Here is a 13,878-nt window from a genome sequence, read left to right as displayed (position 1 = left end):
GAATTCACTTATCTACGAGGACTATGACAATCATCCTTATTCCATGCAAGGACCTTTGATTACCTATCCAACTTATAGATCTCCTTGCAACCACAAAGTAATTTTACCAAATAAATTAATGAATGAAAGATACTTATGTGACAAGTGAAGATGAACTCTTCTACTTGATCACTTTAATGATGGTTGAAGAAGATGTATTAGAGCTTCCCCTTGGATGATCTTCTTTCAAATGAAAAATCCTTCCTCCAATAGAAAAGGTTGCTCCTTTTGATGAGGATGATTTTTTCCTTCTTTAGATGATCTTGTTCTAGGGCAAGGAGATGATCCTTGCTTGTTTTATAACCTTGAAGTCGATGACAATTCCTTATCGCCTTCTTTTGTACTGTAGCTTAGAACTGCTTCTAGGGTTTCAATTTTCTCCAAGATGATGTGATCTTTGTTTTTATGGTCCTTCGAGATACCTTGCTTTGTAGATTGCTTCTTCGATCTAGGGTTTGGTTCTTCAATGTAGATCTTGATCCTTTTCTTTGATAACCTTCAACTTGCTTTGGTGCCCTTCTTGAAACTTGATCATTGAATGTCTCTTGGTTGCCCTTCATTTGAATTCAACATCTTAGCTCTGATTCCATTTTGAAGAATCTAGGGCAATTAGGTTAATAAGATTCTTCTCATGATGTTAACTATTTGTGAGGTACTTTTTCACTTTTTCTTATTAACACAATCTTCTGTTGTTATTATTAGAGTGTGTTTTCTTGCTTCATCAAATAGTTACCAAAACAAAAGAGACAAGAGCACAAGATGTTGGCTCTCTACCAAGGTCAAAACCTCTATCTCTTTGAGAGGAAAACCCGCACATATTCTTCTTATAGAGATTCTAATTGATGAATACCAAGACCAAGACCCTTGACCTAGTAGCCACTCCAAGATCAAGACACATGTTCTCTTGACAGTCCTCTTCGAGATCTTCATCATTGTTTGGATACTGAGATCTACCTTGACACTGAGATCCTTCATTCTTGATACCGAGATCTTCATTGCTGCCTTGACACTAAGGCCTTCACTACTACCTTTCCAGTGAGATCTTCACCACAGTGATAATACAAATTGTAGTTACAAGGAATCAATGAGACTTTACTACACCGAGAAAGAGGTATACTTCACTGTTTCATCACCAAGTCTATTTTCTTTGATGACTGTAATAGAGATTGAACCAAAAAATCTCCACAGCTATTGTTCTTACGAAATCACAGAGAGACTTCCGAATTACTTACTGCGATGATACCAAAGCTATATATCTAAATTGCTTAATGAATGTGCTAAAGCTATGAGCCCATCACTATTCTTCATTTGAAAAGATATCTGAGTAGTTGACAATGATCATCCTTCAAAAATCATAAAATAATCTGAGCTATCTTATTGTGTCACAGATCCGACTTTTATCTCTGATATACCCATACAAAAGCATATAGATATCACCGAATTGTTCTCTATATCTCATCATCGAAACTTCAGAAGAAAATTTGAACATGTCTTCTCCACCGAAAGACCCAGATCTACGAAGTTTATTCACTATAATTACCCATCCAAAGTTTCAGAGATATCGAATCCTAAAGTTATCTTTATGCAAAAATCTTAGTTGGGTATTTATAGTAGTCTTTCCTCCATAAATGAGCTGACATGTCCAACCGAATAGTTGTGTCTATTTGAGGTGAGATGACATGAATGTTTCATACAATTTCCAGGTCGACTTCAAGAGAGGATTGTGCTTGTATTTTTGGAGGTATTTTCTAGACACTAGGTTGACTCATATACATTTTATATATGCTCAAGAAGAGCTCTTCATACATGACATTGACTCTTTGACTCAATAATAAATCCTAAGGCTCTCAATGGGAGCCACTAACAAATAAAATCACTTGCTCATGAAACCCATGAAGCAAGGCTTACAATAATAATTTTATTTTCTTCATTACATCATTTACAATAGTCACAATTACATGTCATTGTGAAGACCAAACCTAGTTACATTTTACAACAATATGGACCCAAATACATAAGAGGTTTGCACAAAGTTTAGGGAGTGAAATAGATTAGATGTTGGGGATAAATTCATCACATGTATGTGACATGACAACTATATTGAACTGGATCCATATGGTTTTGGTCACGTGATGCACTAGATCCATCTTGTTATGGTCACATCATGATTTTGCGTTAGCTCTGAATAGGTAGTATTTAGGGTTTGATCATCTTTTTGGATGGTAATTGGAACAATTAGGTTTGGAGTTTCTAGAGGAAATTTTAATATTTTTATTATGCATGATGAGTTAAAAGTTAAAATAGTTGATTGACAAATGTATTTATAAGAGATAATTAATTGACAAAAATTTACTCAAAAATATGATAATTGATGGGTTGGTCTCGCTTTATGAACTGTAAGTTATGGGAGAATGATGATCTTCCTGCACAAAGATCTTCCTTGATCCCTTAATGGCATTGGTAGTGGACTTTACTGATCTTTACCATTAAAATACATCCCCTAATTTTCAATGGCAGCTTGGTGAGCATACATCATGGATCGATTGGGACTAGAATAGCCTTTGCAGTTCAGAGAGTTTCATTTGGAAACTCTACTACAGATGTCTTGGAGCCAAAAGTCAACGTACAGGTTCAGGGGAGGGTGTACAATAGCTTTTGATGAAACCTGCACAGGAGGCATCATGTAGAATGAGTCGAATCCACTTGAAGGTGATTGATGAAATTAGTTTGTAAAACGTTGTATTCAATAATGGATGCCAACAACATAAATGAATTGAATATGGTTGTACTTCAGCTATGATGGCAAAATAAGAATCAAGCTCAGTAAGCCAATCAGGCTCTAAATAAATAGAATTAAAATTTTTTAAAAGATAAATTATTTTTGTTTCATAAAATAGACTTTGCAAATAGTTGGTTTAATTTTTGGTCAAAATTAAATTAATTCATATTCAACGTGATATTGATTAGGTTATTACATATTAGGTTTTATTATGTTTAGGTTTATGTAATAGATTTATTTTATATAAGATAATTATATAATAATTATGTAATATATCTTATGAAATGCATTAAATAATAATTGAAATAATCAGGGTTCAACTATTATTTAGAATTGTAATATGGTGAGATTTATTAATGTGGTTGTGCTAATATGATACCATGCCGGCAAGATAGGTTGAAATTAAATTTTGTGAATTTTTTATAAAAATAAAATTTGAAAAAATATGAAGTTTATAGTTAGAGAGTGTATAATATTACAAAATGATTGAATCCTACTTTATGCAAAGGTCTTTAATCATAAGCTTATGCTTAATGCCTAGTAGATGGTCTTCCTCAATATTGCATCAGCTACTATATATATAGTAATTTCACTAAGTCATGGAGGAAAACCTTGGCCTAAGAGAAAATCTCTTGCAAAAGTAAGATTTTTCTTACTCAGTCAAAAATCACATTATAATGATAGTCCATGTCAGTAACATGGGCATGCATTAGAAGTTTCAAAGAAATCTCTTAACTCAAAAATGTTACTTTCAATATAATGTTTTAACCTAGCCCAACAATAACTTATAAAGATAACTTCAAATTTAAACAACTATATTAACTACACAAAATGAAGCCCTTCATAGTAATGACAAGTATGAAATAAAAAACAATGAATTTGATCTTGTATGCAAACCATTCCATTGTGGTGAACACCATTATTGGTCATTGCATATGTAAGAATATTATATTACGATTCAATGTATTAATGTTTGATATTATTTCAAGAGTTTCCCTTAGATGGGATGTTAAGGAAGCAAGAAAATGATGTTAATGTGCATGTAGAGGAGGTACAAGGGGAGAGGATGTTTAGTATGACTATGGGATATAAGGAGACAAGAGTGAGGTAGATATAGGTGTAGAGTCATCATGACTCACCCTCCATGTGTAAACCTACTATTGTCTTCCTCTATCCATGATAAGCATTAACCAATAGAATTATGGTAAGAGTGAGAATCAATGTAGATGATTTTTATGATGTCTTATGATAGGAAATTCAGCATTGATGATATGAATCAAGTCTATCCAACTATGCAAGGAGAGGTTTCATGCTTCGAAGGATGTGGGTTTATATGTTCAAAGGTTTGTCAATATCCTTGCTTTTCATCATTGGAATTTGACCCTCCATCATTTGAATTTGGCACTAAGCCTACTAGCCTAAGGTATCCTCCTCGATCAATAGACACCATTTGTTTTACTAGCATTCAAATAAGACTCACTATTTCAAGAGGATGGTGAGCAAATGATAGTTTGAGTAAGGTGATAATAGTCATGGAATTCACAAAGGAACATTGAGGAAATGTAGGAGAACTTTGTAGCTCCTCAAATTCACTCAAAGGATAGGGAAAATCACTTGGCACTTAGGGCATCAACAACTTAGAATAATGGATTTCTTGAGGAGGTAAAGAGAGAAACTAAGAGAATTGAAAGCAAAGTCAAGGGATAGAGGGGTGTGACTTCAAATGTTAAAGTAGATGAGCAAATATTCTTGTGGATTTCACACATTGGATTTTCTATCAAAAAGGATGAAATCCTTGAAACTTGTGGATTTGTATTGGCACATGAAGGCATTCATTGCCATGGTTGTAGAAGTAATACGTTCATATTATAACAAAATGCTTATTAAATTGAGCCAATTAGATAATAAAATGGACCATCTAGACCATAAATATGACAACTTAATGCAATTTGGGGGTTAGACGCAAAGAGTAAAGGTTTGGATGAGAATTAGTAACTTGAAGGATGAGGGAAGAGAATAGGCTAGTGAGGAAGCAATTCAATATGAAGAAGCTAGCTGTAGGGAATCACGATTTTCATTAGACCAAACCCGCAGGTGTTAGTCAATGATCGCATTGCCAGAGATAAGGATCCACAAGAGGCGGTTAGTCCATATCACAAAACACATGGGGAGCGTTGGTTTATCCAATGTCCAACACTAGCAATGCAATCTTGAAGAGGACATACCTATAATCTTCATCAATGTTGACATACTATAAAGATTGGCCTTAGTCATCGTAGGTTTCAACATTGGGTTATATTTTCATTCTACATGAATGTAATGATATTAATTGTTGTAAATCGTTTAGGCTTAAATGAGGATAGCTATGTTTTCACTGCATGTTATTATTAATTTTTTTGCTAAATTCATATATGGAGGCAAAAAAATCTCATAACAATGCTTAATCTTTTATTGTTGTTCTTTTGAATTTGAATTTGAGCTAAATTTAAAAGAAAAAGAAAAAAATTGTTATTTGAAAACACTTAAATTATATGAAATTAAAAAATTTAAATAGAGAAATAAAAATAAAATAGAAGTGATCTTTTTGCAATGTTCTTATTTCTTTAATGTTATGTTTGTGATAGACTTTTGAAATAGTTTTATTGTATGATTTTGATAATGCCTCATTAAAATACATATTTTAAATTCAATTCTAAATAAAATATAATTTAAATCTATTTTATAAAAAATAATCAATAAATAATTATAAAATTAAATTAAATAATTCATATATATAAATTGAAATGTTATAATATTTCAATATTATTTCTGCTATGCATAAATAAAATATCTCAATAAAAAAATATAAATGAAAACAATGTATATATTAATTATATTGAACTTTTTTAAATCAAGTTTTTTTTTTATTGTTTTATTAGTATATAATTTTGATCTTTATTGATAAAAGGTAGAATAAAATGCCTATTTTAATTAATATTTTATAAATAAAAATAAAATATTATTTAAAATTATTTAATATAAAAATCCTGAGCCCCTTACACTTTCTAAGAAAAATAAGTTAAATATAACCATAAGAAATTAGGTTAAGGGTTAAATGAATTTCTCTAAATAACTCAATATTATTTTAAAAACTTAAATATCATAAAATGTAACAAAACAACATGACAAAACAAAAGTATCCGTTGAACTGTACTGTAAATTTTATGGGAGTTGTCTATAATGCGACTTTTTGGAGATTCCGGTGACGGAATCCGGTGGAAAAAATTGAGGTTAAATCTTGATTTGTATTATTTAAAATGGTTTTTTAACTGCATATTTGGATTCAGCACCCTGGAAAACCCTGGGACGCTTTGATTGTGCAGAAACTAGCTATCAAACTTGCGATTCCAATAAATTGCTGCTGGATTTTGACCTGAAAAACCCACCGGAAAAACTTCCAAAAAATCGCATTATAGACAACTGCTATTTTATGTGGTGTTGTACAGCTACAAACAAACGGTACGTACCAAACAGGGCTAATGGAAGATAGTTATATGTAGAACGCTCGACGACCATAGTTAAGGGTACAGTAAGGGGTATCGAAGTAAGTCGAGTTAAAATGATGGCAGAGTCCATGGACAAGGCAATAGAAACGGCTGCCGTTATTGCTACACGTCCACGCTGTGACTTGGGGGTAATGGGTGCGGTTATGACTAGTGGTCCACCCTGTGAGAGCGTAATGGCAGTGGTAGAAGGAGATAGAGTATGAACAACCCAAACAATAGAGCAAATCAAGTTAACACAACACGCTATAAATGATAAGGTTTTGATGCCCCTAAAGCTCAGTACTTGGCAAATTTGAGTGTTATTGAAATCAGACTTTACCACAGCTTTGGTTAAAAAGGCATTGGCAGCGAATCCACTCCCTTTTTTTTTTTTTTTTCTGCATAAATACTAATTTTATTAAAAAAGAGAAAATTTATGTACAATGAGGTCGAGACCTCAGAGGGGGCATATTCCAGCCCTCAGCCAGATATTCAGTGATATACATTTCATGCTTTCTGCTGATTTCACATTGCAGACTTCAAAAGATTTTGTTTGGACCATGACCCCCTGAGATATTTCTATTCTGCATCTAACATGGCAAAGCTAACATCTTTAGAAATTTTACTAAGACGCATACTATCATGCCCGCCATTAATCAAAAAGACAAAATGGTAACCATCAAACCCACAGTTGTAACAGTAAACAGAGAGCAGGTTGGCTAGCGCCACGAGCTTGAACAAGAACATAAACCAGACATAGGACCATAGACTTGGAAACGAAGACACATAGTCAAAATTACACAGAGCAGAGGCAAGAATGCCACCCGTCGGTGATGAGCCGGCCTTAGTCTGCATGCTGCGGAGAGTCAGGCCTGTCCTGGAAGAAGCGACCCAAGTGACGAAGCCATTGTCATCATTTCCTTCAATGCCGCCTTCAGGAGTAGTCACTAGATTGAGAATGCAGCCTGCACGCTGAGACGGCCCACAGGCCAGAATCTCGCTCTGAGTTGGGTCGACCGGATGCCGAGGCTCTTCAGAAACAGGGGTGTCCTCCTGCATATTGTCCGCGTTAGACACCACCCCGGCCATTTCCCCTTGAAGAACGCTATCTTCCTGAGATTGAGAGGAAGTAGCGTGAGCCGAGCTGATAGGATTACTCTCTTCCTCAGCGAGAATAACTGTGATGCTTGCCATCAATACAGGCCTGTTGAGCCTACTGTGGAATGTGAACCTGGTAGTCTGAAAAGAATTGTGCGGAAGAGACCCAGCTTGACCCGGAGGTGGAGAAGAAGGGGAGGCTGAGGCAATGGGAATGACATTCTACGGAGCAGGTCGAGAGGTTCTGCCTCTATTCCCAGTGTTGCTTCCTCTGCACGGGATTCCTCGACGGCGAGGCATGCTTAGGATAACAGGCTGACTGAGGAAGGGGTTGAGGCGGAGCAGACGGGTGAGAATTTGAGCGCAGAGGAGCCCAATAACATCAAAAGACCAGGCAAGCTTCCAAATACGTTGAGCCAGGCAAGGGTGCGGGAAGAATTCCGAGCGAAGGTGAAATAAACCAGTGACAATGGTGTGAATTAAAAACGAAGCCATACATAAAATCTGACCTAAATGCTCTTGAACCAGGCACTCATAAATGCCGAACTGTGTGACCAACATACCGTTCTGCAGCGGAGTCATTTTGCGTGCCTTTGAAGGTGTCTGCCAGCCCAAGGCTCATGTGATGGGGGCCGTCCGCCAACCAGCTGCAAGGCCAGCTGCCTGCTCTGTGCGGCTCCTCATAAATATCATTGATTGCCACCTGCATCCGGGTCGAATCCACTCCCTTTACTGTCTGCAACGTAATCCCTAATCGTCCTCCTCGCTACCAAAGCGCTAGAGAAACCATCCACTCCGAACTATAAAGTTAATAAAAGGTTTATTAATACTTCAGTAAACCTTGGCATTATAAATGACACAATGTTGTATTCTACACATTCGCTTGAGCCTCCTCTATGTCCACCCTGGTAGACTCCTCTGCCTTCCGCATCTTTAGACCTCAGAGATCTTACCAGTAGCTCTCTCCACACATCAGAGCTGGCACCATGCATTGGAATGCATATGCAAATATGCCCTTTTCCATTGATAGACCCTACACCGATATCATCAAGAATTTCAGATACCACCTTGGACTCATTCACTCTCACTCTGTGCCTTTCATCAGCCTGCTCCAAGGGCAACGGGCCCTCCACATGCAACAGACTGTCCCAGTTGCAGCCATGGCAGCCATATCTGAGGCAGGTAAGGCAAGGGAGAAGACAGAGGGAATTAGAGAGTGGTTTCAATGTTCCAGGCATCCGAAGAGCAAGCATGATGGTAAGCTCTTCCAGTGTCCAGAATACAATGCAGTGGCAGGAATTGCATGGACGGGTCTCTATAGTGAGTTCTGGAGTGACTACCCCACCATCATTGATTGCAATTTGTAATGGAAGGAATCACAGTAAAATAGAGTCCACAATAGGAGCATTGGTTTTCATGAACTCTCTGATGGACGAATTGGGTTTGATGTTACACAACATTATGACAGAAGCAGTCTGTACACTTCCAATTTCATTAGAAGCGGTGGGTGGACGACCTTCTTCTATGGGAGTGTGAAGATCATCTTCTCCTCTAAAACAAGGTATGTTGATGCCAAGTCGATGTCGAAGTCGTCTGAAGAACTTGACCATCTTCTCGATGCCCAGCCGATGTCGAAGCCGTCTGAAGAACTCGACCATCTTCTCGATGCCCAGTCGATGTCGAAGCCGTCTGAAGAACTCGACCAAACTCGACCATCTTCCGGAGACGAACTTCTTGTGTGGAAGCAGTCTGTCGACCTTCTGCACATGTAATCAGTCCATTTCCATCTCTGATCCCATTTATGGTCTTGAGTTTGGCACTTACTAGAATGTCCAGGGCATCCCTGGCACCTATCTCTAGATCCAACCTTCCTCCTATCAGACTTGTAATTAAAACTGCTATATTCCCTAGGCAAGTAATTCCTTGAACAGGAATATCAACAAATCCGCCTACAGCTTCGCTTATGTCAAATTGTGCGAAGGAAAAACATGACAACCATCCCAACCAACAAACTAACTTGATGATAAAAAATTGCGGATTCCGGAGTATACCCATCTCAAAATACAGTCAACTAGAGGGAAAACTTGCCCGACTTGCGATCAATCAAACTTTATTCTCCCACTCCATGTCGTGCCCGCAGACATTTATATAGAAAAATACATCATTTGGCTTCAAACTCTGCTACCCATGAAGTTTCGATGTACCATCCTTAGAAGTATTGCGCCATGTAGGTGTACGGCGTAATAGGAATATGCTAGCGCGGACCAACCAGATATAATGATGCGTGGAGGAAACTTCTTTTCTTTGAAACAACCAAAAGATTCTGGTTGTGACATAGAGAAAATGATCGATGATTTTGGACTAAACCCATTTCAATACAATGGCAATGGAAAATTTTCCTGAATTCCTATTAGCAAAACTTTATTCTTCCGACCCAGAATAAAATAATATGGTCGGGGAAAATGCTTTCTGACAACATAGTTGTAGAAGACACCTACCAAACATTAACAAAAAGAATTGTGAGGAAAGAGGAGAATCATACCCTTTATGCCTTCTGGAAAACAAAAACACAAAACAAAGTTATTATTTTTAGTTGGCTGGTTTATCATAATAGGAATCTTGTTTGGGAAAACTTGCAAAAAGGAATTGGTATGGACCTGCATTTGCTGCATATGCAAAAACCACTCAGAAGAAAATGATCATATTTTTCTACATTGCACCCCCACTACTTGGGTTTGGAAAAAAATTTCTTCCTTTATGGGCTTCCCCTATATTCAACATTCTTGCATTAGAGATTCCTTGGAATGGTGGAGTATTCAGAAACCTGCATGGCGAATTATACCTCTCTTTCTTTTCTGGGAAATCTAGAAATGGAGGAATAGAAACATATTTCAAAACAATAGGGATGGTTTCTTTATAATCATTGAAAAAATAATTACAAATCTTTCTTTTTATTTTGCACAATCATTATGCTCTAAAGAGGAATCCAAAATGAAAAATGACTTACAATTCTCTTATCCTATGGGTTTTTTTGATGGGGCAGCACAAGGAAACAAATGTGCATGTGGCTTTTGGATTGCAATAAATGTTGACTTGATATATAGGATGCATTGGAAATGTGGTGATGGTACCAATACCAAAGCTGAAGCAGTAGCTCTCTGGGGTCTCCTATGGTTCAACAACTTCCTTGGAAACCCTAGCTACACATATATGGTGACTCAAAAATCATGATCGACCAAGTCTTGGGGAGAGCATCAATCAACAATCCTAGACTACAAGGATGGATGGAAAGAATTGAACTTTTATGGAAAGCTCAAGACAGATACACAATCCAACACATTGAAAGACGTTTTAACAAGGATGCACACAGATTATCTAAAAAAGGATTACAAGGAAGCAGTGATGATTGGTATTTAGAGATTACATGGGAGCAAATCATATTCAACATGGAGAGCTTCCCAAATCTGGGTTAACCAAGCCTCAAAGTTTTTTTTTCGTATAAAATATTGTTATATAGTTTGATAATGTACTAATTCCCCATGATTTCTCATCGGAAGAATGAACACTCAGCAAAGCTCCCTAAAAAGACTGACATACTATTAGTAAAACTGTTGTCTTAATTGTTCAGGGATACATAAATGTTTTTGTTTTTTGAAGTTGTATGCCTGGCCACTGGGCAAAAACAGTGTCCTCTACGAGGGGCTTTCCAAAGCTTCCTCGTTAGATGGTGTCATTATAGAACAAAAGTCTTGTTTCATAACTATGTTGACCATACTGTAATTTTTGTGTGGAACTTTTTTCTTCTCTGGACTGGCTCTTTACATGCTACAAGTCATTCAGTGCCTACAGGTCTTCTCCAGGGAGGGGACTATTACTCTTCAAAAAGGATGGTTGTTCAATAATACAGGGACAATGGATGTATTTTGTATATTCCTTAGACTACTATTACTCTTCAAAAAAGATGGTTGTTCAATAATACTGCGACAATGGATGTTTTTGTATATTCCTTAGACTATTTGCCACTGTATATGCTACTTTTTGTCATATCAATACACAACTGTATCATGCATATTATAGAATCTATGTTGCTTAGATGTGTTTCTGACTCTACTTTCTTCAGAGTCACAATTAACTATTTTGATGTCATGAGAGCTGTATTTAGTTTTCTTTTCTGGCATCTCGAAAAATGATACATATATATTTTCTACCAATATAATATATATATCAAGCATTTTCATACTGATGAAAAAAATATAAATAAATAAATTTATTCTTCCACTCCTTAATATATTTATTCTTCCACTCAATCTGCGTTGTTAATTTCCCTGAATTCCTATTAGCAAAACGTTATTCTTCCACTCCTTAATATATTTATTCTTCCGCTCAATCTGCGTTGTGACCGCAGGCATTTATATAGAAAAGTATATAATTTGCGTTCCACACGATGCTATCCATGGAGTTTTGCTTTAAAATTTCAACCATCGCAGAGAGACGGATATACCGCTGACTAGGAATCTTAAGACTCATTAGATATAAAGAAACCCCTAGTAAAAAATTTGGTGTGAAACAACCTAAAGCTTCTTGTTGTGAGATAAAATCTGATCTCACATCTGGTCCATTACGCCTTGAAACTTTAAAGATATATATTTAAGTGTTTTTAAAAAGTTAGGTTATCGAAAATTTTATTTTCGAATTTGTTTTATAAAATTTGAATTAGATTATATACAAAATGATCTTTTTATCTTTTAGAAATTTTAGAAATATTTATATAAAATAGATGTCAAACATTTTGAAAGCACAATCAGTTATATTTAATTTTAATAGATAAATAATTTTTATATAATTTGAATTATTAAGAAAAAATATTCTCACAAAAACAATCTTGACTTTTTTAATTTTAATATTTCTTTATTTTTTATATATTTTTGAAACAAAGATAAATTCCATATATTCAATGTAACATTGAAATTTCACCTTTCTTTTTAACTAAGGAAAAACTAAGAGGCTTTATATTAATATAATTTGTTTACATAAGTCTAAAGTTTTATTTTCCATAAAATGATAACATTACAACCTAAATAAAGATAGTTGTTGTGCACTCAATTTACCTTCAACATCCAAAAGTCCATAAATAGTCTCCCATTGAAACATTAGATATTCATCAATATTCTCATTCCGACCCCACAACCTATCATTACCAGGTTGATACCAAGTAATTCCCTCCAAAGGGGAAAGATAACTTCACCAATTGAGAAACTATTCCAATTATAGCCCTCACAAAACTCCAATGATTGAAATTTAGAGACATATATTCTAGCATGTTAAAACCAAAAGGTATTGCAACAATCCAGACTACGATAAAAAAAGAAAGGAAATGATATCCATCAACAAAGTAAGATTGATACATAGTATGTTGTTGAAAATATTCATATAAATACATCCACATCACATAATGGTATGCGTCTGGGTACTTGTTCACCCACCCCACCAACCACATAGCCTACAAAAATAGAATACCAAATCACCAACCAATCAAGTTGTTGGATTATATACATGGTATTTTCCTAAATCCCTGGAATGTGAAATTTTGGAAGGAGTTGCATGAAATACCTCCAAAATTATAATTATGCCCAACCTTAAATAGTGAGTCAACAATTCCATTTAACTCCCTGTGAATGTGAGAAAATGACACCACTTGAAATTGCTCAGTCATCAACTTAATTCTCTCGAATAAAGTAATCAACAGTGGAGGGTTGAATGTTGTCTACTTTGTGGCCCCCTTAACCACCACCCCTTTGAATCACCAAATACTTCCATCGATTCAATATCAAGTCACTTGGCACAGAACAAGACTCCCCAAAGAGCAATAACCTCGACTTGAGTATTAGTGCCAACACCTCCATTCCAGCAGAAGTGATAATGATGTCCAGGATTAATGTTAATATAGGCACCACATCCACAAGTGTTGTTATTTATGACACCATCAAAGAACCCTCAAGGGAATCTACTTGAAGAACTTATTAAAAGTATGTTTATCACTGCACATTTACTAATCACAGGCCTAGATTCGTTAAAATAAGCAGCAATCCTTATACAAGTACCATTTATATTCAAAGGAGAGTTATAAAAAAATAATGAGTTTCAACATTTCCAAATGCCACAAATAATATATAAAGGAAGCTTGTGTTATACCTTATACTCGGTCATCAAGTTTCTTAGACAAGTTTCCAACGATATAGAGTTCCAAACTACATTAATGTTTAAAATGTTCAACACTTCAAACCAAATTTGAGCAGTAAATGAACACTTCAAAAATAGGTGGATTGCATCCTCCAAATAAAATCCACATAATATGCACCTATGCGAACCTCTAAAACCTCTTCGACATAAATTGTCCCACGTCAACGACTTGTTTTTGCAAGTTAACTATCTAAAACA

Source organism: Pinus tabuliformis, chromosome 7 (genome assembly GCF_031772625.1).
Source record: "Pinus tabuliformis cultivar Carrire ecotype Pingquan chromosome 7, CPIR1, whole genome shotgun sequence".
In the NCBI taxonomy this organism is placed as follows: Eukaryota; Viridiplantae; Streptophyta; class Pinopsida; order Pinales; family Pinaceae; genus Pinus; species Pinus tabuliformis.
The sequence above is the reverse complement of the archived record's forward strand: the minus strand, read 5'-3'. Positions refer to the sequence as shown.